The sequence below is a fragment of the Polyodon spathula genome, chromosome 16, assembly GCF_017654505.1.
Source record: "Polyodon spathula isolate WHYD16114869_AA chromosome 16, ASM1765450v1, whole genome shotgun sequence".
Classification (NCBI taxonomy): domain Eukaryota; kingdom Metazoa; phylum Chordata; class Actinopteri; order Acipenseriformes; family Polyodontidae; genus Polyodon; species Polyodon spathula.
This window is the reverse complement of record NC_054549.1, coordinates 12,294,156-12,319,689: the sequence shown is the minus strand read 5'-3', so window position 1 is coordinate 12,319,689 and position 25,534 is coordinate 12,294,156. Positions and strand designations below refer to the sequence as shown.

Sequence of the window (25,534 nt, the reverse complement as noted above, 5' to 3'; positions counted from 1 at the left end):
TCTGAATCGACTTATTAACTGCCTGATCATTCCCTGGAAAAAACAAAGGAACAAACAAAGCATTTTACTTCTGAAGTGTATGCATCGTGTTTATGCATGTCTTTGACATGAGATACCACAGGTAGCCCTGACTTCTTTTGCACAGGCAAAATTGCTTGAGCAGTAATTTACATGCCTTGGCTTGTTATATGCAAAATGCATTCCTGTCGCTAAAACTCTGTCATGTATTAATGACTTGTGCTGCATTAATGATATCAGATGTATTCAGTAATGAGAAACACCCGCCTACTGTTTCTATCTGGAATCTGTAATGGATTTTCCCTCCTAGAAAACTATCGAATACACATTTTCTATGGAAAAAGTGAACTTGCTCATTAAAAAAGTGTGTCCAGGCATGCTGTAATTGAATATAAATAAATTATATAATGATGCATTTGTTCGTATTCAGCTTATCATACTGTTATTTTTTTTAATAGCTGACATTCTTATCCCATAATGTCATTTTTATGTTTATTTATTTTTTGCTCAGCAGTTGCATCTGGTAATGTAATGCCTTGTTTTGTGAGTCAGTACAAATGTGCTGAGGTAAAAAATATAAAAAAACTAACTAGTTACACTGATGGCATTAGCCAAAACACATGTCTGCTTGACTTATAGGAGGGTGTTACATATTTGTTAAAAGGAGAAAAACACCTGTTAATTTTAATAGAATGAAACCACAAAGTAAAATGATTCAAGGCCTCTTCACTCTCAAGTTGTTGGCAACAGTAACATAGGAAAAATGAAAATGAAAAATAAATGAGTTAACTAAATACTGAAGTGATTGTTTAAAGCTAGGTCAAGACGTACACAGTCTTAAACAGCAGCAGGTAGAGCTGCAAGCTAACATTTTCAATTGGAAAAATAACAAGGATTAAAAAACTACCCCATCCATACAAAGTCTTTTATCAAACGTGGCAGCTATGCTTTCGATTTCCTAAACAAATGTCAAGCTGAGCACTACTCTGGCAGCCAGTACACAGTATATATGCAAACGCATGTTACAAACAATGTAGAGGGCTGATGTGTCACATAACAAGGCAATAGTAATAAAGACATGCTGATATGTGAATAAAGAGGTACAAGCGCACAGTAGTTGCTGAAATTTCTTTCTCCCTCTATCCCCAGGTGCTTCTTAAGAATTGCCACCTTTTCCCTTCCCTTACAGTCTTGACATTTCTAGGTTGATAATTAGGAAGGGTGTTGGAATGCTGGTCAGTTTATTGCGCTGCTGGAAAAGCATTTCAGAGTCACTTGTTTTCCTTTAACATGCCAGAATTGTTCCAATAAGCACAGTGCGAGTGTTGACCGTCGAGTATTTATTCATCAAACCAAAATTCGAGTCTTGGCATACAGGAAAAAGTTACATCAAGCTTCACTAATATGACTAGCAAAAATATTACATCTGATTTACAGCTTGGGTGTGTCCCTAAAAGACTTTGCAAAAGGAAGATGCAGCTTTCATAGAGTATAGAATATTAGAGATTCGATTTTCAATCATACTAACAAAACATTTTCCAAGTACTTATTGTCTTACACCCCTATACGTTCCATAAAACAAGAGGCTTTATACCCTCCCTGCAACATCTTTCTCAATGCGTGCACATAATTAGTATAATAATTAGTGCGATAAAAACATATCTCTACATTTAATTAAAACGTTACACGCATAAATGTGTTAAGCACTTATGGGAATATTTTCTGGTAAAGAAGATTACAAGGATTTTGTTTTCAGCTTTTTTTTTCTCTATTTTTTTAATTCACAGTTGTCACATCAAATATGCAAGTCCTTTTTCAAGCCCAAGGCGAAGGAGATTTGATACACCCCTGATAGACATTTGGAGAATATTTGTAAATGGTTTGTCATGAAACTTAATGTACAGCTGTTGGATTGGGACTAGTATCTCACTGTTATCGGGTCCCATTCCTCTACTGAGCATTGGGTTAGTAATTAACAATTATTTAGGTCACACATAATTAGGCTAGCCAGTAATTAGAAAAAAAAGAGGAAATCCCAGGTTTATAATTATTAGAAATTAACTTTGCCGACTGATATCTGCTACCTGGGACCTTTGTGCTGAATACAAGATTAGCGGTGGGAATTCATTGCTTTCTTTCATTGCTTCAAGTGTTTGAAGGCTAATAAACTTGATATGTTTTTGTAGGTCAGAACTTGTAATGTCGGTTGTGTTTCTGTCTTTTATATATGTGATTATGTTTAAGGGTTTCTCTTCTGTTTTAAATGGCTAGGGGATGATGTTATAATAAAATAATATCAAAAGGATTGGGATGAAATTCTATTTATTTGGATTATTTGTGGTGGGTGGCGCTTATATTTCAACCCTTTTTGTGGTAAAATAGCTATTCTTAAATGTGCATAACCACAGAAGTACTACATTAGCAATTTATTTATTCAAAATGGGCTTTTTAAAAAATGTATTCAGTGGATATACAATGTGCATATCAAGGCTACGTACATCTGACCATGTATAGAGACTTCTACAGCCGCCCTTTGACAATTAATAATGGGTGATAGGATGCTATGCAATTTCTCTGGCTCTGCTTCAATGCATCAATGGAATCACAGAAAGAGCTTCGTTATGGTAATGGAGTTAGCTTCAATAAAAGAAAAAATGAAAGAATAATATTTCCCAATGTGTTTCAGTAATGACTATCTGTCCAACTGATGCTTTGCAATTATCTCATGGAATAAAAAACATGTAAAACTCCTTGACATCAAGTTCCAAAAGAGTGGAGGTGCAGTAATCTGTAATTTTCTGCCAAGGACAATAAAGGTCCTGTTTAGCATATATGTGCGCAGCCGCGTCCTCTCGGGCAAAAAATGACAGCGTTAGAGAACCGAAAACGTGATGTAGAAGTCAGGTCTCATGCGTGTGCTAAATCATGTCAATAGCGACTCATGCGCCCAGCCAATCAAAGCACAGCAGTGTCAGCAGCCATCGCTTCAGTGGATACCTGTTGTCCCCTATCAACCAGTCTCTCAGACTGTCATCCCGCTGAAACGCAGCTGCCACCTACGAATTAGCGAGGATAAAAGAGTCATAAGCGAAGGCAGAAATGTGTTACATACACATCTGTGATGTAGTTTTTGGCATCACACACTACTTGCACGTTGACAAAATAGGTCCCATCACGATTTATGTGGAGGTGCCAATTCTGTTTGTGGGCATAGCTGTGCATGTGTGAAACTGATGGCTCCCAGCACACCAGGAAACCCAGACCTCCCAAGAAAACCCTTACAAAGCTTTTGTATTTTGCTACAGCTCGTGAGAGACAGGGAAATGGATTAATTCTCCTGCCCGCTTTACTGCGGCCAACGGCATAAAATGTTAACGCAGCAGGTCCTGCACTAACATTTGCTGTGCTAGAGGCAAACAGTGTGCTCTCTGCATATTAGCTTCCAGGTCAATCTGAAGCAGTTGGCAGATGTCAGTGATTGTTTGCCTGTTGAAGTGAAATTGCTGCATACATTGTGTGTCACATTACATGTATATGTTTAACTTCAATACTACAACACTAAAGCATGCATTGTTTATCTGTGATAGCTGTTCTACAGTAAAGCACTGTCTGTATGTGAATGTGACCTGGTTGCTGATTATTACAGCACCTTGCCTTGATTTTAGATGTTTAATGTTAAAAAGCAAGCCTCTGTTCTCACCCTTTGGGAATCACTAAGTGAAACTATACCGCCAGAGAACATTTTGTGTTTTAATATTGTTATTATTTACATTGCTCTCACCTCCACTGATGTTGTGTTATATCAAAATCAGAAGTGGGCGTGAGAGATGCAAAGTGCTGGCTAGCTAATATATAGCTGGAAACTGTTCATTAATTATTAACACCAGTCTGTACATACAATAGCAGGGTCTGCAAATTGAACTGGAAAACTGCAAATGATTTAGAAATGTTATGAAACAGGAAAGCTTGCTCAGTATACATAAAGCTTAAAAAGTTAAAAAATAAATAAAATAAAAATAAAAATAAATAATAATTATAAAAATGTCAATGTTCTCAAATGAAAAACAACCTAAATCTGAATTATTGCTTTGGGTAACATTTCGTCTCTAACTCACTTATAATTATGCTGTAACAACACATTTATTACAAACATATTTGTATAGTTGCAATGCAAGAACATGTGTAATTACAAAATGTTGGCAGATGCTTGCATCATTAGTAATTGCACTGCATTTAGATAGCAGTTATGTATTTACAATGTAAATTACACATGCAACTGTAATGTAGTTAAAGCACTGCACAGAAATATGCAGTAGATGTATGTATTCTGTGCATTTCAATGGCATGCTATACATATTGGGAGCAGAGTCTTTTACACTTTGCAATTACTTGCTAGAAGACTGAGATGCCATTAAGGATTTCAGAAACAGAAATCCGTTCTGTGTATAAAACTAAAGATCAATGAACCGATAGTTCAACACTTTACAAACATTAAACAGAATGCAAATGACCTAAAACGTGTACTTTTAGAAGAAACACAACCACTATGTACAATATAGAAGAATAAAGGGAAAGCAATGGATCAACAGACTCAATACCATGATACCTGACCGTTTAAATAGACAGGTGGTAGTAGATCATTACATCATTAACTATGTAGTTAATGACATCACAAACTATTAATAGATTTAAATAGAAATAAATGAGTGCAGTTGCCATGGCATCAAAAGCCTGAACACATTTTCTCTTGACAAAGGGATGTTAAACATACCGGAACACTGGGAAGTCGGCTCTTATATGGATGGACAATGACACTGCGCCTTTTGCCAGTTCTGTTGTCAATTCAATGCTTGTCTTCTTTCTATTCCTTAAGGATATTATCTTCAAGTATCGTTCATCCTTGTTAGACAGCTTTGGGGTCTTTCAGTCCTGGGTTTGTAAAGTACAGAATTACTGTTTCTCTGTACTTGTTGATTATGCTTCGGATACCACTCTTGAAAATCAAGTGATGCAAGCTATTTCACGCAATTTTTCCTTCTTTATGCAAGTCAAGGTTGTTATAATAGTAGAAAACACTAGTAGAGGCTTTGAGTAAATTGTTGATGCTCATAATGCATCAGAGTGAAACAATGCAACATGTCTAGACTTTTGCACAGCAGTGTATATTTGGACTGAAACTTTTCTAAGACATTTTTGCCTGCTGCTGTTAGATAATTGACTTTTGTTGACAAGAAAAAAAAAAAACTATTGATCAAACCGTCAATCATCTTACCATATTGTATAACCCTTTATCCTCCTTTGGGAATCTATTGCACCAGATATCTAAAGCCAACGTCTGACGAACAGAAAACAAATGATCACAGTAAATCAATAAGCATAACACTGCTTGAACACCAGCAGGAAGTATTGACGTCAGCTTCAATTTGAAGGGGTCTCTTCTAATGTTATAAAGAAGGACCAATTAGAAGTTTCCAAAGTGGACAGGAAGTTGTGTAAAAAACACATTCAGATCAATAACAAGTGTTTTTACATATTTTCTGGCTCCAGGTACTGTAATCATGACCACGTTTCAGCATTTAACATGGGGGTTCAGTGATCCTATGTCACCCGTCCTTGGTTAACCAACGGAGGGAAGCTCCTGCTGAACCAGAATGCAGAATCCTGGACCAAACAGTAATTATCCAACAGGACATTCTTATGCTACATCTATCAATGCTGTTGACTGACTATCTGAATAAATTGCTAATTACCACAAGCAAATGTAATACAAATACAGCTGTGATGTAGCCATGTTGGTTTAAAATATACCCAGAATTCTTCTCAACTTTGATCAGATGCACCGACACATTGAAAAGGAACGAGTTGCACAAGTTCAAATATAACTGCATGAACGGCTGCTGGGGAGCCAAGTTAATTAAAGCCATTATGACGCCATTTTCTGCCCCATTGACTTTTATGGCAAGTATAAAGCTGCCGTTTTATATTTAATGGAAATTGGAATGTCACATAGCCTTGAACAATAGGGCAACAAACTAGCTGAGTCTTTTAAATAACCAAACTATTGCATGTAAAATCCATGCACGTTCATTAAGGCAAGGTCATAGTGAAAATCTCAGATAGCCTTCTCAAAAGCATTGCATTCAAATGTGGCATTCCCCGTAGGGCAACAATTAATGCCCAATTTAATACAGTTTTTGTTTGCAACAGTATGCACTATTGCAGTCTATAAACGCTATCTTGACTGATTCCCTACCTGGAGTGCTCATTTTTAAAACAGATTCTAACTTTAAAACCTTTCTTTCAAGTGGATTAAATTAGAATCGCAATGCAGGCAATTTAGAAAGCATTATGCGTTTCACTAATTGTTATCCGAAAGGATACATTTAATATAAGAGATTGAAATACAAGGCAGGCTCTGTTGCTTTCACAATGTAGTTTGTTGATAGCCCACTAGGGATGCATATTAAGGTCAAATGTAGATTTTAAAAAATATATATTTTTCTGTAGTGAGCCTTGGTTTTCTAAAGAGGTTTGGCCCATACTGATGTTTTGTTTGTAGCATTTGCAGCATTTTAACCATATTAGCATTGCAGAGCAGTGTAAGTACTGCAAACACTAAACAGCATGCTATTGATACTCAAAATCTAGCTATTTATCTTTCAGTTGTTTGCTTCAGGACTGCAACTACAATACAACATGTGTAATTACTGTGCTATTACAGTGTGAGACACTAGGATACCAACATGAAAGAATCTTGAATTAATGCTTTTTTAATCTTAAGGTTTTGATCTTGGGAATGCTTTATGATACAAACTAGAATGTTGCAACATAGGGTAGTGTATGCACATGGTGGATGTCTCCAGTTAAAGGTGGTTTAGTGTCTTTCCTTCTTTTCCACGTTATCTAAGGTTAAATTAGGGTCTGGTGCCAAAATTTACAGTAGCTCAGAAAGAATAGTAAACCTGTTCACTTCCTTGAGCTCATATGATGAAACTGAGCAATTAAACTATAGTGTCTCTGTGGCATTCTGCTATTCTTCTAATAACTTTTGGCTCGAGGCAATGCTGGCAAAAAAATAAAGAGCTCGTGGGAGCTGTAGATTTCAGTGCTTCTATAGAGATGGCAATGGCAACACAAGTCCTGTAGAAAGTGTAGCATATTGCAATTTGATCAGCATCTTGTACACGTGCAAGGATGAAGCATGCTGTGTGTGGAATATAGAATGTCTGTCTGTGGAATGTAGGATGTCTTCAGACAGCACTGCTACTTTGCTACATGTCTTATAGTTAGCTGGGGACTCTGGCTTCGGCCACCCTCTTGGCCAAGCTTTGCATTACCAAGTGAACCTGTAGAATAGAGAGAAAAAAAACAAAACATAAAGGACATGCCACTGTAATACCATGTTAGCCCGCACTTGGTGCAAAGCACATTTACTGCCTTAGGCTTAGGATGTCTGAAAATGCAATACAATTTCCCCCCTTCGGGCCACAATAAAAAGGTCATGCGCATTAAAATCTGACATGCACGTTAATTCATTTTGGATTCTCTTTAATCCTTGCAATTAGATTTTCTAATTGTCAGCATCGTTAGCCAAGAATTATTTTAAAATTCAAATCAGAGCTGAGCTTTTAATTGCATACTTTCCCACTGATTTCTTCCCCTAACTCCTGATGCACTGTGCTTAGCTGAGACTGCCTCTTTGTCATATTGTCACTGATAAACTGGAATTTTACTACTGTGTTTAACTTACAATATAGTTGACCCTTATGTGCACTCTTTTTAAAAAAATCCAGTGTACCAGTATTTTCAGCCGTATACAGCTTAAGTATAACAAAGATACTGTAGAGAGGAAATTCATGTTTCACAGAACTGATAATGTTGCTGGAACTATAGGGTGTAGGTCCTACAACGTAAAAGGCATGATTATATCCTCAAGGTTAATCACTGGTATAACATACTAGTGCCAGGGTACCTCATGTAGCTCCAGCAACATTACATCAGCAAGTTAAAAAGGTATGTGGGCAATAGTGGACTTAACTATACATGCTTTTTATGGTTTTCAAATATTGTAAAATAGTTTCTCGTGTTTGCAAGCCTCTTCATTTTACTGCAAAAGTTAAACATGTTTTGTTGATTAAAAAAAAAAATAATAATAATAATGGTTTCAATAGATGCATATAAGCACAGATTTAAGTTAAAACCAAATCGTTTGTTGCAGCTAATTGTAAATCTAATCCATTAATCCAATCCATCAACAATGTGCACAGCTAGTTCATACTGTACAGTATTATATACATCTGTGAGTCGCCTTGGATAAATAAAATAATTATAATACAAGTACCAGACTAATCTGAAGCTTCATTCCAGGACACAAAAGTGTGATTGTTATTCATTTTGGAATGTTGACCGTTAAGTGGACAGAAAATGGTGTGAATTGCATTTTGGTGTTCAGATGTAGCTACATCTGGCAGCGAATTAAGTTGTATGAGGTGATATCTTTTGGCAGAGGTGTTAAATAGAGGACATTAGCATTGTTTAAGTGTTAACCCTTGTTTCATATATATATATATATATATATATATATATATATATATATATATATATATGAGGTGCAGATGTTCATTTAATTGATTTCCAGATACATCCTAAATTATGTAAATTAGGTAAAATTGCATATCCTGGTAATAGTTCTCAATTGAGTCATACTTTGAGAATTGATTGCAAGTAGCTATTATCTTCTAGTATTCTGCAAACTTGTACAGGTGTTCCACAAGATTTCATGAGAGGAATTCATTTTGTCACTGCAACCTGCCAAGAAAAAAAAAGCAATTAAAAAGTTATTTCAAATCAGATCTCTCTCTCTCTCTCTCTCTCTCTCTCTCTCTCTCTCTCTCTCTCTCTCTCTCTCTCTCTCTCTCTCTCTATATATATATATATATATATATATATATATATATATATATATATATAGTGGGACTGTTTTTTCCAAGTTCTAAACTAAGAACTAGATGGCTAAGCCATTTACCAGTACCCACATACCTTAAAGTATCACAATAACTTTCCTGGTTTGAACACAGGTCTCTTCTCAGACCTTAGCCTTAACACACACAGAAACATCTGACCTGCTTATATACCCCTGCCTTAGCAGGTGTCCCTAATTCCATGAATAAAACAATTAAACCCGGGGCTGTGCAAAGCAGCCACAAAACACACTGAAGAAAGGTATTTTAATCTCAGGCATTTGCTCGCATCTTCACATGGTTTATTTGCAATGTCATTTCCATGTAACCTTGCACACAGTGCCCTCACAGTCTGATTATAGACAATGGAAATTCAGTGCAGTACTTAACATTCACATACTTGCTTTAAATCTATAAGATCAACAACATGAAGGGCTGGTGTTACAAACACTCATTATCAAGTAGTCCAAGACTAGCGTGCTAATCATTGTCCGTTAACCCAGCTGTTGAGAGTAACTAGAGATTTATTTTTAACCTGCAAGCAAGTGATAAATGCGCTTTTATATTTTACAGCTGGACCGCTAGCTGTGAGCCACAGAAGAATGAAAAATGACAACCCCTGAGTTTCATTTTAGAGTTATTAATCTCAGAATGTGTCTAAATTAATATGCAGATGAGTTATATTTAGATGAACTAGATTGATATGGGTTCTTACCTGATGTTTGAAGGATGATACAGATTGTTTGTATAAATAATTGATGGTTTCTGCAGTTTCAGCAGTATCTTTAGGATACAGTTTTCTCCCAGTTCTTAACAACGGACCATTCTGGGTTTCAAACAAGTAATACTAAATGAAATAGTGTACTACAGTAACTGTGATGTACAGTTACCCAGTAATTATACTTTAGAGATCAATGACAATGTGATTTTGTTTGTCTGTTTCAATTAATTAAAGGGTAAGTATATCAGTCTGTTATGCTGGCTTTATAAGTATTATTTTGTGTTAAAGTGTTGGTGCTACTTTATATTGATTGTCTTTAACTACATCATAATTCACATATGTAATATAGGCTAGATCAGAAAAAAAGTGTCTTTATGTTAGTAACCACCAGCTCCACCTAGTGTACAACTTTGTATTGCTAGCAATACAAAAGAAAACTTAATCCAAAAAAGCTAGATGGCGCGTGCTTCTATAAAGATACTGGCTGTTCTAGTTTATGCGACTTAGGCCTATGGCTGGAAACTAGAACTAGAGATATAAGTGCATTAACTAAACCATGGACGAGACGCCATTGTTGGAGCAATACCAATCCAAACACTTGCCGAAAGTATTTCTTGTTGTTCGAAACTTTGCCCCAGCTTCAGCATGTTGACTTGCTTAACTGCTGCCGTGTGCTGAATCCACTGTACCCCCCTGGCTCCTCTCAATCTGTACTCCCGTTATCAATTACAGAGGTTTCTGAAACAGCTCAGTGAAGCCATTGTTAGCCAACAACATCCTTCTGCTTCCAAAGCTTAAGCCAGACCAAATTCTGTCTGCTTCAGCTGACAAACCTTCTTGTACCTTCTCTAATTAGGAGCCTGCATTCCAGCAGGAGAAGTTATGGTCATGACTCTGAAGCTGGCGCTTTGCTGTGCTTTCTGTGCCAGTGGAATAGGTCAGTGGTGTTTGGGACTGAGTGCCTGTGACAGAATGAAAGATTCTTTGTATTGCCTCTGGTCCCTTTTTCTCCTGGCTGATTGCTTTATAAGGTAACTTTTTAAATGTATATGCTGGTCTTATGCATCTCACTGGTTTCTGTTGGCCTTATTAGCAAATTAGGGCGACAGGGGCTTTGGCCTTGGCTGAGACTAGGAAGCCTAATTTACTTGATCAGTGCATGTGGAAAGAAAAATGATCTTCATTGCTGATTGCATTGTTATAAGAAATCAATGGGTTTATTGCTGCAACAATAATTTAAAGGTTACTTTTCAGGGAAGAGATAGAGGATTTATTAAGGGCATTACATTCTCTAAACGTAATGGGTTTTGCTTTTCTCAAACAAATGAGACAACCTAAATGCATGGAGGTTCTTTGAAGGGGATGCCTTAAAATATTTATTCTAATGGTGGGGATTAGAATAATCTGTGCAGAGACAACAGGCTCTGTGTTTATAGAATATCTCATTCAGTCAACTTGTTGCATTTATGTTAAGAAGTGTTGCATGATTCACTGAATACTGACTTGCAACATACACCAGCCCATTTTGTAGGCTTTGCTCATTCATCTAAAGGCCAGCATCCAAGATGCAATACACTGCATAAAACAATGTGTGCAATGATCAGCATTTATCTGAATTTCGAAGTACTGAACTGAACTCCTGCACTGTCATCCCTCATTTTAATGAGCTGGGGTATCCCTGGATTATTAATGTCTTTATAGCTGGCATTGGGATTAGTGACATTTTGTGACAAGCCAGACTGCCTGTGATGTGTGGTGTAGATACATTGCATACTTTTTTGCTTGAAAGTTCAAACCTCAAAGATGCTTCACTTTAAAACTAAACAGCAAATACAGGGCTTTGTCCTGACGCCCTGCAGAACAGCACTGAAAACCTATGGGCTTTTGCAAGCAACTTTTCAAAGCATCTTGTTGCAATGTTTTTATCATGGTGAGGACAGGGGGTGGTTTGATATACCTATACTCTGCACAGATAAGTTATGGGGGCAATTCAGAGATGTTCTTCTGTGTCTCCTATAATTCTAACTGTGTCTCATTCCTACAGGAGGCACAGTGCAGGCTGATCAAATCAACCCAATTGTTCTTCATTAGTTTTAAACTTCTGTTTGAGTGTTTTTGAAGTTATTGGTTATATGAATCATTTCTGATCCATTGTCTGCTCAAATGAGGTGTATTGTCAACTTGTTAATATATGCTCTCCAACACCAAAATATAGCAAAGGAATTAAGTGATGTATGGTAATAATCTCAAACATTACTGTTCCTTTTTTGTAGATTTTTTTTTTGTCAGAATATAATTTTGCAAACAGTATGTCAGGACGGTGCACTATTAGTATTTGAAATAATAATAATAATAAAAAAAAAACTGAGTTATCGACTTCAACTTCTAAAATCTACACGTTTGGGTAGTGTACATAAAACCAATCTATACCAATAAAACCGATTTGCACAATGGCAGAATTTCAGTGTGGACACTAACAGAGCTCCAATTATCTAAAGGAAAACACCATTAACACTAATATAAATCAGTAAAGGTTTAGTATATTTTAGGAATGAGATACACTTTAAATGATCTGACCCATTTGTTACCTACCTTCCTGGTGTTAATGTCTAGCTAATGCAATTCAAAATCATTAAGCAGATGCAGGGAATGGTCAGGCAGTTAGAATAATTAGAAAGCCTTTGTATTGATTATTTTGGTCACAGGAGTCTTGTTAATAGATTAGAAGCATCCGCAGGCATTCGTTAAGATTAAACAAGCAGCAAAACAGCAGATTGGTCTTGAGCATTCTGTTAAAAGTGATTGAACTTTTCATTTGCATCTTGCAGTAAGTTCTGCGATAACAATATGGCTTCACAATGTTTGTGTTGGCTGAGAAGCAGCCCCTCAGCAAGCACTAGCCTTGTTCATCCATAACTTCAATCAAAACATTTTTTGAAGGCACTTCCTGAAGTGTTTGTCTATTTGATTTAGGGATTGATTAGATCAAACAATAAGGCACTGCTGGATTATTTAGAGCATTTACAGCACTCGGAAATCACCCTGGATTGAAGCAATGGTAACACTTTACACAAAGTGTCTCGAATTACTATGTATTTACATAGTAGTTACTTAGTAAATACATGTGTACTTACACGTAATTACAATGTTATTATGCATAGTTACAATTTACTTAATGTGCTCATTGTTTTCCATGATATAACCCTTACGATATCCCTAACCCTAACCCTAACTCTAACCCCTAACCCTGTTCTGATACAATTGTGTACTAACATCTATTGTGCAAAAATATTTACACATTAAGTACATTGTAATTATGCATAATAACATTGTAATTATGTGTAAGTACATGTGTATTTACTAGTAACTACTATGTAAATACACAGTAATTAGAGTGTAATGTGAGGTATTACTGATGCAATACAGGTACTGTGAATCCAGCTGTGATTTATCCCGACTGAGTATTAGGGTGATTAACTCAGCCCCTTAGTTTTATCCTATCCTTGTTTAACAAATGTGATTGTATTTGAATAGGAGAGAAAAAATAACAACACATTTTTTTTTTTTTAAATTACACAAGCCTAATATATTCAGGATTTATTAATCATGTTCATGGTAAACATGCTCTTCCTGCTAGTGGAGCCAAATAGTAAATATATATTGAGATTAAAAATCAGGGTATTATTCATTTAATACAGTACTGTACTGAATGATTTAAGCATGCCCTAAAACCAATCTAAAAAGTGCATAGCATTAACAATATATAAGTAGAAATAAAAGTTATTGTTTGTATGCCAAATGTAATGCCGTTTTAATGAGATGTGTGCGTAGGGTATTCTGGTATTGACTTAAAAAATGAAGCTTGCACTATTTGTTAGTGAGAGTTTTTTATTAAAGCAGTGGTTCATCAACAACTTCCAGCACTTCATCACAAAATCCTAATAAAACCTTAATCGTGTGCTCTGTAAAAGAAAAGTTTCATTAAGTTTGATTAAACCACCCTGCTCACTGCAATATAATAAAAAGACTATTGCTCAAAGTTGAAGTCCAAGAATAGCGCATTCAAAGAGCTCAACCTTTGATTCCCAACCAACACAAACCAGCAGCCGTTACCAGGATACCAAATCCACTGTGATGATTTATGAAGCTCAGAGACCAGCTTATATCTAAAGTTTACTGTCTACATTCAAGATCAAAGACATATAATTGGGATGGTTCAGAGTACTGGGTGATCTGTACAATGGCTGTAACGGAACAAAATTAATTATTATTGATTTTTAAATAAAAATAACGATTGAAAAACCCATACTGTAAATCAACTCAATCAAATTAGAGGACAAGTGAAGATTTGTGAATGCAGCTCAATCGGAAAGAGCTTTCAGAAAGAAAAAAAGCAGGGAAAGAGCCAGCTATTCCCTGAAAAATTCAATAATACTGTAAGAAACAAAGTAGATAACCAGATTTACATATCTTCAAATACAGAACCTTATATATTTTTTTTGCTTTGAAAAAGTCTCTGTGGAAAAAAAAGAAAATCAGAACTGTTTGAGTAGTTTTTGTTTATAGAGAATTATGGGATAGTAGTGATTTTTGTTTTTACATGGCAACAGTTTGTCATTACCAGGGAATGACCTGCACCTTGCCTTTTCTTTTTAAAGGGAGGCTCTAATTATTAAAAAGAAAAAAAGATAGCTAGAAAGACAAATCTGTGTAAGTGTAACATTAATTTTGTCTCTTTGTTTTGGTCTGAATTCCTGTCAAGAGATAGATGTTGTGTGGTACAGTCAGGCTTTCTGCCAGATTTTTTTATTACCCTATTCTATACACCTTTATTAACCTGTCTATATCATTGATACAATGGTAACGTAACTGCTTTGGAAACCCTTCAAATCCTATATAACCTTTCAAACCATATTTCTGGGTTATGTGTGCTAAATCAATAAAAGTTTACTTTCAAAGAAAAGGTGTTATGCAATTTGTTTAAAGGCCACTGGGTGAAAAATTAAATGCAGATATCCTTGAGGCCACACATAATACATAACTGTGAATCTTGAAGGCTGCATGTCTAAAAATGTGCAAGTTATGACTCAAAAGTTAAACACAGAAATATGAATTCTTTCAGGCATATAATTCAATGGTTGCAGAAGCTTAATGACAGCAATTAGAAAGAAAAAAAAGCCTTTTTATATCTCCTCTGTCACCTTTTTGCAATGTTTGTTTAATTTATACCAAGGTCGTTTTGTTTTTTTAAATGCTCCACCGTTAGTTTTTCATATAGCCAGGTAGAAATATTTAGTATAATGAGTCATGGAAGGCTTTTGAAACACAGAGACAGGTTTGTCTACAAAGTATATTTTTAAGACAAATTCACTGGTGTCTTCACTGCAACATCATAACACTTGATACGGGTTCAGCTTCAAGATCTTTAGTCAAATTTAGGTGAAGTTTAATATATACAGGGAAAAATTCTTACAAGGTCAAATGTTGGCGTAATGTTAAATGTACTCCTGATTTGGTATTCACAGTAGGTTGCAATAGGTATTAGTAAGGTTAAAAATACTTATGATTAACAAAATGCTTACACACCGACCAAATGCATCTGATTTAGTGCTTATTAACATAATTATCCAATCTTTCTCAGGAACACCATGCGAGCATTTGCAAATAACACCAGAGAAGATCTGTAGATATGTCCTGCAATTTTCAATCTGGAAAAAAAAGAGAATTTAAAAGAGTGCCTTATATGTGCTGTTTTAAATAACAGCAGGGGCAATCAGCTTGAAATCCTATGGAGAGGGAAGAAGGGTCTGACTATATCATTGGTAGTGTTGACAAAAAAAATCTAATCAGAAAAAAACATTTATTACAGGAGGTTTTGTGCTTGAGGCTTGATGAGTTGTGTCTTTTACTCTTGTATTGCATTTGATGTAACTGTGTTATGATATACTGCTGATCGTGTTAAAAGTCCATTGCTACAGAAAGACTTACCTTCTGAAACCCCACGGGACATTAAACTGGATCGATAATGAAATCAGGGAGCGGCCCCTGAAGGTTATGCAGTCCCTTCTGCATCGTACATCACTATGTTTGTCAATGCGATAATACATTTCGAAAAACTAACCAGTCCATTAACACTATTCATCTTCATTGTCTGCCACAATCAGAAAGCTGCAGAAAAAAGAAAAATAATGTTTTTGTCCTAACTGTTGGATTCTAGTTTAAAACAACAACAATTGACACATGTTTGCCAGCAATCCCCTTGCTCTTTTTCACAGTCTCTCTTCTACTCAGCAGCCTGCTGTTGTTGTCTGTAGTTATCTTAGTTACCTAACCAGCAGAGAAACCATTGCATCTCATTGAGGTTCTGACAAGAGGTTCAAAGAATTTTAAGAAAATGCGTTGATACATACAGCAGTTAAAAAAAAAAAACATAACCCTTTTATTTTTTCAGGAAATGGATGTCTTTTATAATACTTTAATAAACAAACACATTTAGCCACAGTGTTCTCAGCATCTGTTTCATTTCTAACCAATTTCATGGAGCTTAAACTCAAAAGAGGAAAGCGGTGTCTTTGATAAGGGCGGTCTGAGAAATACAGTGACGATCGGAATATAGAGCATTTAGTTCTGTACATGTAGAAACCAAAACCCTAAAAGTTTAGTTCTGTGATGCAAACTGCCCAAAAGCAGCAAGAGAGTTTTCTATTGTGTACGATGTCTAATCTTCACTAATATAGTAGAGACTATTTGTGTTAAGGTAATTGCCCAAATTTAACCTTGTAGAATAAAATAAACCTAATTCCTGTACATCAGACTGGATTAAAGCCTGGATTTTTTGATTAAGCATTCAGTTATGTTAATTGCTATTAAATTATGCTGCTTTTAGGAGTCTTTTCAGAAGTAGCCCCTATGGTTGAAGCACTAGTTGCAGTTGGAAAGCCTGATAAAAGATATAGTTAGACAGCAATAAGAGAACAGGTAAGAAATGAAATGTTCTGAACAAGCTGATATTTATAAAGTATTCCTTTAGCACTTACTAAAATGATACAGACTGAATCACAGCATCCCAGTATCTGCAGGGAAGTCTCAACAGTCTCCAGGTTTTAAGAATTATTCCAGCTATTAGTTCTGATTCATTAAATAACAGGAGCATTACACATACCCCTCTGGATCCCGGGCTGAGAGGCAGGTTACAGTACATTGCAATATATTTGCCAGTCAGTACAGGCACAGTGCTTTAGTGCACATCAGCCCTCAGTTAATTCATTGCATTCAACTCCCTCTTATACAGATTAATCAATCAGAAAATATCCATTCTGCGTTCTGCTTGAATGGCTTTTGTCCTTAGTGAAATCACTTTCCAATGGCCAGGTTTGTAATGTGATGTAGCTAAAAACACCTGGGCCCTTTACTAGGTGAATGCAGTTTATTTAAAGAGTCTTGAATTAATTTCCTTTGTATGTTGAACAAAAGTAATATGCTTTATGCCAATGATCAAATAATTACTTTCATAATTTGAAAAAAAAAACCTGGACATGTGATTGAACAGCTAGATCTTGATTGCCTTTTTTTCCCCCAGCTTACAGTAGGCATAGAGCTTAATGGTAAAGTTAGTTGCAATGACACTCCAAAATTTTACAGTTTTAAAATAATTCATTAGACAATATGTAAGCTGAAAAGCAATTACCACTTGTCATAAAGTGTTACTGCTTTAGACTTCTCTGTGTACTCAAACTCATTGCAGCTCACTGAAGGACCACTCCTTGAACTTGTCCTATCAGCCACCTTTGGTATTGAGAAATCCACACTCTGCAACCTGGAGATTAACATTTTCCCAACTCTGTCTGTACTCAATATCTCCACAACACAGTGTATACAAGAGTGCCAACCTGTTTCTAGCAGCATCTGGAATATAGACCTTTCCGGGGGGTGATTCTCAATATTACCTTCACTTTTGTCCTCTCTCAGTATATTATCTGTCTCTTTGCTGATTTATTTTTTGATAACGTGTTTGCTTTCCCTTGGTTTCTCACCCCAACCTTAATATAATATAAAATTATCTGTTTGCGCCTCTGCCTTCTGTGATTAATGCTTTTCATTCCCTGTCTTACTGTTCCCTCCACCAATACAAGAGAATATAACTCCAGCGACAATGGGCAAATTGTATCCCCAAAGAGAACTCCAATACAAAAGCACAGCTTGGAAAGCACAGTCAGGCAGAGGAATTCAGCCTGCACAAAAAATAAGAATGCGACGCAGAGGAATCGTTCACCTTCCCCCGAGAGAAAGCTAGAGGTTTAATCTACAGATATTGCTCTTTCTGACGGCTGTCTTGAAATTAAGGGATATGATAAGAATCATTAAAACCTGGATTTCCCAGAGTCTCTTTTTTATTTTTCTTCCTCTGCATTGTCAAAAGCAATTATCTTGCTTTTAAAAGGCACAGCTGCACGCCCAAGTAATTATGAAAAAATAAATAAATTGATGCACATACTGGATAATTTTGTTGAGTTCAAAAGCTAAAGCGTGCAAGTATTATCTTTCATTTAAAAAACATTATAATATTTATACATCTTGCACTACTGAGAATTTGATATTTATGGATACAATATACTGTGTGTATAATTAATTGTAGCAGCAAACAACCTTAGTAATGGACTATATTGTCTAGTAAATGCAAACATAAAACCTGGTTGTGGCAGCATTGATTTAAGAACAATCTAAGCTATTGAATAAATGAAGTTGCCAGCTTTTTAGTTAATCCTCCTGCAATTAAGGGGTTGATTATCTCTGGCAGGAAAGAGCGATATGAAATCAATATTTTAATTAGGATGGTGTTTGCATGGCTATTGAGATCTCTTTTTTATATTTAGTCCATTACTAAGGTTGTTTGCTGCTACAATTAATTATATAATTGGGTTATAAAAAAATAAACACTGTACCTGAAACTGTCACAAATAACTCCCGTTAAATTGAATTGCTCACAGGATCTGTTTCTTCATTCAAAAGCAATGAACTCAATTATTGAACAAATATAATATACTCCTTATTCAACATTGCCCCTAATTGTTTTTATGAGAGGGATACATTTAGTGTGGAATCAAAATCATTCCATGATAAATGATGGAATAGATCTGATCTGAAATGGTCATTGATGTCAATTGTTTCCCTTGTCCATAAACAGCGGTCCCATAGAAATGCGTGTTCTTAAAAATAAATAAAGGTTAAAGGTCTTTCCCTCAACAATGGTGACATGCCACATGAGAAACAACAGTAGCCATGGCAGGTCAACCATGCATGAACCTTACACGCAATGTGGTACAAGAAACAAGAGATACAAAGTCATATCTTTGTTTAACCCCCCCAAAAAGCAAGACCCAAATTCAAGACGTTAATCAAATTGTAACTGTGCTCACATAATAGTCAATAAGACTTGGAGAGTGACCACATTTGCAAGAGGCCTTTTATAGCATGCAAGTGTAATTACCCTTCAAGATATTTATGTTTTTTAAATTGAAAATCTTTCCAGAGCTCAAGCCCTGCATGGTCATGTAACACTAAGTAAATGAGAGAGAGAGAGAGAGAGAGAGAGAGAGAGAGAGAGAGAGAGAGAGAGAGAGAGAGAGAGAGAGAGTGTCACTTTTCCTAATTCTCTACAGTATGATTTTGAGGAATATATGCCTACAGTATGTGGTTTGTTAAGAAATTTCTAAATGGCCTTCTGACATCTCGTTTCAAAAAGGAACATTCTCATTCTCATTCTCCTGACCACAAATGCATGCTTCCACTGTCCACACTCCGCAAATCGTCAAAACTTTAATACAACTGAAGCTAAGTCGCTATTTGACACTGTAGAATTACATTAGCAGAGATGTTAAGAGGGTAGTTTTGACATTTAAGGTTTTGAGCCAAAATAGTCAGGAGATGGCAAACAAAAACCGAAAAAAAAAAAAACCCTCTTCCTTTGCTTAGGCTTTCTGTAAGATGAGAGAAGCGAATCCGCGAAGCAGACTGAAGATTTTAACTGTAAAATTAAGTCAAAAAAGGATCATTTTTCCTAGTATTTACTTGTTTAAGATCCACTTCTGTGTGTTCTTCATGATTCTCTATAGTTAGATGATTGTTTGACATGATTACTGTCTTCTTCAACAAAGATTGCTTGAGTCCTCAGGGTCGAGTCTGACCAGAAGATTATTTTCAGAAGCAATTGTTGGAATAGTCTGTAATTCCTTTAAATCTGCAAATAATCAACATTTTCACCAGAGCACTCAAGAGGGTTTGACTCCTCTTTTAAAAATAAATAAATCAATCAATGACAATCTAAGGAAACAACCACTACAAACAGATTAAACTACTGTGAAGGATTAACGTGTAGTACGTAATCCCCAACTACAATACCCCGTACATGTTTGGCTTTGGCAGCCAGTCCTACCTAACATACTGAGGAATAAAAAAAAATCACACTCTGTGTGTAGCACAGCTCTTGTGGTACATGATGATATCTATTTTCCACTTCAATGACTGACCAATCAGTTGGAGCGATGGAGCAGTGCCATTATCACTTTTCAAGCTGATAAAGGCAGATATATGTTCTTAATGTTACAGGGGAAAAAAAAAAAAAAAAAAAACAACACATAGCTTCTTGTCAGGCTTCCAGACGCCAGGGGAAAGAGCAGCACTGCTATCTCCGTTGCACGACTATAGTTGCAACTTTGTAGGATTTACATTTTTTTTTTTTTTGCAGAGGTGCTCTGTGATACACTGCTATCACAGATTCTGTCCTGCCCCCTTGTTGTATTATTATGGTTAATATACCAACAATATATATATATATATATATATATATATATATATATATATATATATATATATATATATATATATATATTTATATTTTAGGTTCCAAGACATTTTTTGGATACGTTTCATTCAAAACGCGGGAGCGTTATTTAATACATTGGAAGCTTTGTTAACACACGGAGCTCCATTCTCGCATTCACAGAATCATGTGCTAAGTGCATTTAATAAGTATTAGGTAATGATAACTGCAGTGCAACTACATATGGTCAATTTACTTGTCTGTATAAGGAAACAAATTCATGAGGTCTGTGAATGAGTGCACACAGTACCAATTGATGTGTTACTGTCCTTCATTGATTCCTTACTGGTATTGTTTCCTTTATTGATCCCAATAATCAAATTAGGCACAATAATGTAGCATCTAGGTAGCTCAGGTACAGCGATGGTCTGTCATCAGGAGTGGAATAGGGTAGCTTTCAGTAAAATAACATAATGGATTATTCTAAAGCTATTCTATGTACACAGCTGGTTGGTGTAATAGATACAACAGATTAGGGTTAACAAGACAAATAAATTCCACTGAATGAATACATTATTAATGTTAATGTGACTCGAGTGGCTTTAGCCGCTGTTCTTCACCTAAGCCGACTTTTTTTTACATTCTTAATTCATCAGAACTCAAAAAGGGATCTCATCACACATGCATAGAAATAGATTTAATCGTAACAGTTCATTATGCAGGGCCATAAAATAAAATAACCTGAAGCACTTTTTGCTTTCTGTAAAATAAAAAAAAATGGTGTAGGAGAAACACATACTTGTATCATACATTTGTGTTAAATAGTATATACACAAAAGGAAAAATAAAATTCAAATGCACCAAAGGGTGTGCATGCATATACATGCCTTGGCTTGTTTTTTGCTTTTGTGTTAAAATATAATATTAAATAATATATAACATTAATAATATATCTAACCACTTTTAGCAGATCTCTTAACGAAAGTTTTTTTTTTTACTTTTTGGGGGGGAGGGGGGGGGGGCATAGCTGTTTTAAGCCTGATTAAGTGAACTGGAAGTATTTGCTTTTGCCTTAAATTTTACAGACCTATGACCTTTTTTTGTTTAGCTCAAAGGCAAAAGCCTCTTTTCTCTCTTTTCTGTGACATTATAAAACTACCAAGGATTGACAGTTACAGAATAAAGAGTGACTGAAGTATCGTTTGGTGTAGTTTTTCACTAGTTTAGATAATTGCATTCCTCTCTGAAACTTTGACTTTGCACTTTCTTTCAAATTGGGCCTCTGCTGTTTAATCATCTCAGACTGGGATCCTGCGCTTCTACAGACTGCTTAGGTGAAAGGTTTTTGAAAGAGAAGAAAAAAAAAAAAAAAAAAGATGCGCTTATCCCGAGTGGAATGGTATCCAGACTTGGTGGCTCAATGTCAAGAAAGACGACGCCGATCACAAGAGTTCAAATGAAGAGCTTTATCTTTGTGATACTTCACTGAGTCGCCATACTGGCAAATCTGCCTCATTCCGCACAAAACTGAATGTCTAATCAGCTTCACCTGCTGCAGAGAGCTGCTCCTTTAATTTAAACTGCAGAAGGTGTCACATAAAATAAGTTTCAACTGTAGAATAAAATGATAAGTATAATCTTAAATAGTTACAGAACACTTCTGCAACCTGTTGCCGTAGTTTATATTTTGGAGATGATTTTTTTTTTGGTCAATAAAAAAATACTGTGTATTTACAATGCTATTGTGCATAGTTACAATGCACTTAATGTGGACATATTTTTGCATGTGACCCTTACCCTAACCCTTAACATAACCCCTTTCTGATACAATGATGTACTTAGATCTATCATGCAAAAAGATGCACACGTTAAGTCCATTGTAACTATGCATAACAACATTGCAATTATGTGTAAGTACACATGTATTTACTAAGTAACTACTATGTAAATGCACAGTAATTAGAGATACTATAAAGTGTTTTTTATCTAAATCAATCAGGGGGTTGTTACTGTAATGCTGTCATTTCTGTACTTGACCTATAAAAATTAATTTATCAGGAGAAGTGAAAATAATTGACCCTCATTAAAATATGAGATGTTCTGCTGGGTACACAGACAAGTGTTCTTTAATGATTTTCATTCAAAAACAGAACTACATGGCATGTCCAGATTAGCTGGAACAAGGATAATTATAAAATCTTGGCTTTTTAAATTCCATGTGGCTTGGTATTAAATTGTATTTCATGATGTTTAAAGCAAAAGGAAATACACAATTTACAGTGTAAAATTCAAATTTCTTTGCTGGATAATAGCCTTTAAGTGACCAAATGCACCCACAGTGAAACGAGCCAGGGGAGACTGACATACAGATAACTGCTATTACAATTGCCAGACACATGCAATATAGTGATCAACATAGAAGTGCAAACGTTTCAAGCCATGGACGTACTTATAATGCATGCATTATGGCACTCACTTAAAAAGCAAGCGCTTATTTCATTTCTCTTGATCTGCTCTGTATGCCACAGATCCTTAAATTATTTAATAATTTCATATTATTTTAGTAGTTTTTTTTTTCCCATATATTATATTATACAATTGGCATCACAGACATTGGCATAGAGCATGGTACAGTATATAAGGTTGCTTTGCTCCTCTGGCTGGTACAGCCGAGTAAAGATCTGTCATAGACTGTAACAGGATTACTAAAACCCATCTCCTTGGGTTCTTGACAGGGAGTGCATTGAAGGTTATAACAAAGAAAAGGTAGAAAAACCTTTAAGCTTGCTGCACATCGAATAAAGCTCTTCATCAATAACATATAATAAAAAAAAAAACAATGGTTTCAGAGACTCAACAGTTCAGTAGCAGTGGTGAATAGAAAGAGTTCCCTTGTGTAACTGAACCCTCTGCCGTGCCAAGTAGGGCAGTACTCCTTTAAAGCGCAGACAGAGTCTGAGATGACCATGTTCAAACCCAGTATCGTTTACCAGTAAGGTATGGGACCTACTGATTCCTGTCCACAGCATGGACTTGTGGAATTGTGGATGAGGACCAGATCGAGACCACCAAACCCCTTCTATTTACGGTAACACTTTACAAGAAGTGTCTCTAATTACTGTGTATTTACATATGTAAGTACACAATTGTATCAGAAAAGGGCTAGGGATAGAGTTAGGGTTAGGTATAGGGTTAGGGGTGTTAGGGTAAGGTTTAGAGATAGGGTTAGGGATAGGGTTAGGGTTAAACGTTTGCACATTAAGTACATTGTAACTGTGCATAATAACATTGTAATGATGTCTTAGTACACATATATATTTACTAAGTAACTGCTATGTAAATAAACAGTAAATAGAGACACTTCTGTAAAGTGTTACCCAATTTACAATCTGATCTGAATTTTAACCCAGACATCTAGAGGTGGCAAACTGGTACGTAGTGTAGCCTTGGTGACTGGAGAGCTGAGTCACAGAAATATAAAGTAGCAAAGACTAATTTGTATACCGTGCAACGCCATAATGCATTCCTCCCAGTCTCCCAATGCTTCACCTTTTATTTCTAAGCACCACAGAAAATAAAATGCTTTCCTGACAGCTTTAAACAACAAAGCCGAGAATGTAAACACAGCTTGATATGCCAATTATATGGGTTTGTGTTAAAGGAGCAAATGAAAATCTAAGGTTATTATTTATTAATGCTATTTTAAAATGAAAAGGCTTATACTGTTTCCATCAATTGTCCTCCGAACTGGAAGAATTGAAAAAACTAACCTATTTTATAAAGGTGGAAGATAGGACCCTGGCGTGTTATAGTTTTAATCATTTGGTTTTACATAAAAAGGTAATCAGTTTGGAGCTGAATCCTTGATCCGGTGTAACAATAGATATATCCAATGTAGACTTCCTACTGGTATAAACAGTTTCATTTTCACTTGGTCAATAGTATATAAGCCTGTTCAATATTATACCTGCTGTTCAAGTGCACCTTGCTATGCTTTGATGTGCAAAGGCGCTAACTAAGCAGTTGTTGCAAAACACGTCTTGTTAACAGGCAGCCGCTATATATCTATAACACAAATTAACCAGTTCAGTAAAGCAAATAATTCATTGGTATTTAATAATACTGTAGTACAGTCAGCACTGACATATAAACCTGTAGAATTTTGACTTCAGTGACGGTTAAGAGTGTGACACATATCTAATTATTTTGTTTTGGCCCGCTCCAACCCTTATCCATTTTTCAGGAAACGCATACAAGATTCAATGTCAAATACATAGCTGACCGGACTGTGTTTCAAAATAAATAGGCTTCCATTTACTGGAGTTAGCTACAGTACTATATTTTCAACAGAAGTATTTTAATTCAGAACGATATGATTCTGAAAATATCACTTACCCAAAGAGACGACTGAGGACACATGGACTGTACAGCACCTTCTTTTCTTGCCTACTTTTGGCCGCTCATGTTGTACAAGATCATTTCGGCACAGCAACCCTGACAAACAGAAAGAAAACCACGGCCTGAAACTGACTTAATGAAAGGTGATAGTTTGAGCAAAATGGATGCACTTTGGTAGGCTCAGGGGAAAATAACTTTCAAACCCTTATCTAAATACACTGAGCACACTACCAGTCTCCAACTCATAGGGTGCATTTGTTCTAGTGAGAAATGTTGGCAGTTCAGCCTGGAGGGAGTATAGGAAATGTGCGAAACACATCAGTATAAAACAATAAACCTTTTCAAAAGAAGGAGCTGGAAACAATCTACTGCTGAAGTTCTGGCATTTACAGTTGTAAGACGGAATTGATGTGAACCATTCAACTGGAAAGATCTTTTTTTCTTTTCTTACTGCATGGCCATTTCCCTTACACTGGGACGCCACAAAATGACATGAAGTAATGAAAAGCCTTTTTTTTTTTGTACTGTGACTTTTTCAGTAATATTTTCTTGGTCTGGTGGGGGGTCTATGAATAACGCAATACTCGATTCTGTACTTTGTGTTCCAAGCATTAGACT

At 35.9% G+C, this 25,534-nt stretch overlaps 1 long non-coding RNA gene across 1 annotated transcript; it reads right to left on the bottom strand.

The window, feature by feature from the left end:
- Positions 1 to 5,120: 5,120 nt before the first annotated feature.
- Positions 5,121 to 25,267, bottom strand: LOC121329288. The gene is made up of 3 exons (XR_005951756.1): positions 24,914 to 25,267; positions 8,725 to 8,826; positions 5,121 to 7,364 (listed from the first exon to the last, which is right to left on the bottom strand). It is a non-coding gene; the product is annotated as an uncharacterized LOC121329288 (long non-coding RNA).
- Positions 25,268 to 25,534: the final 267 nt, after the last annotated feature.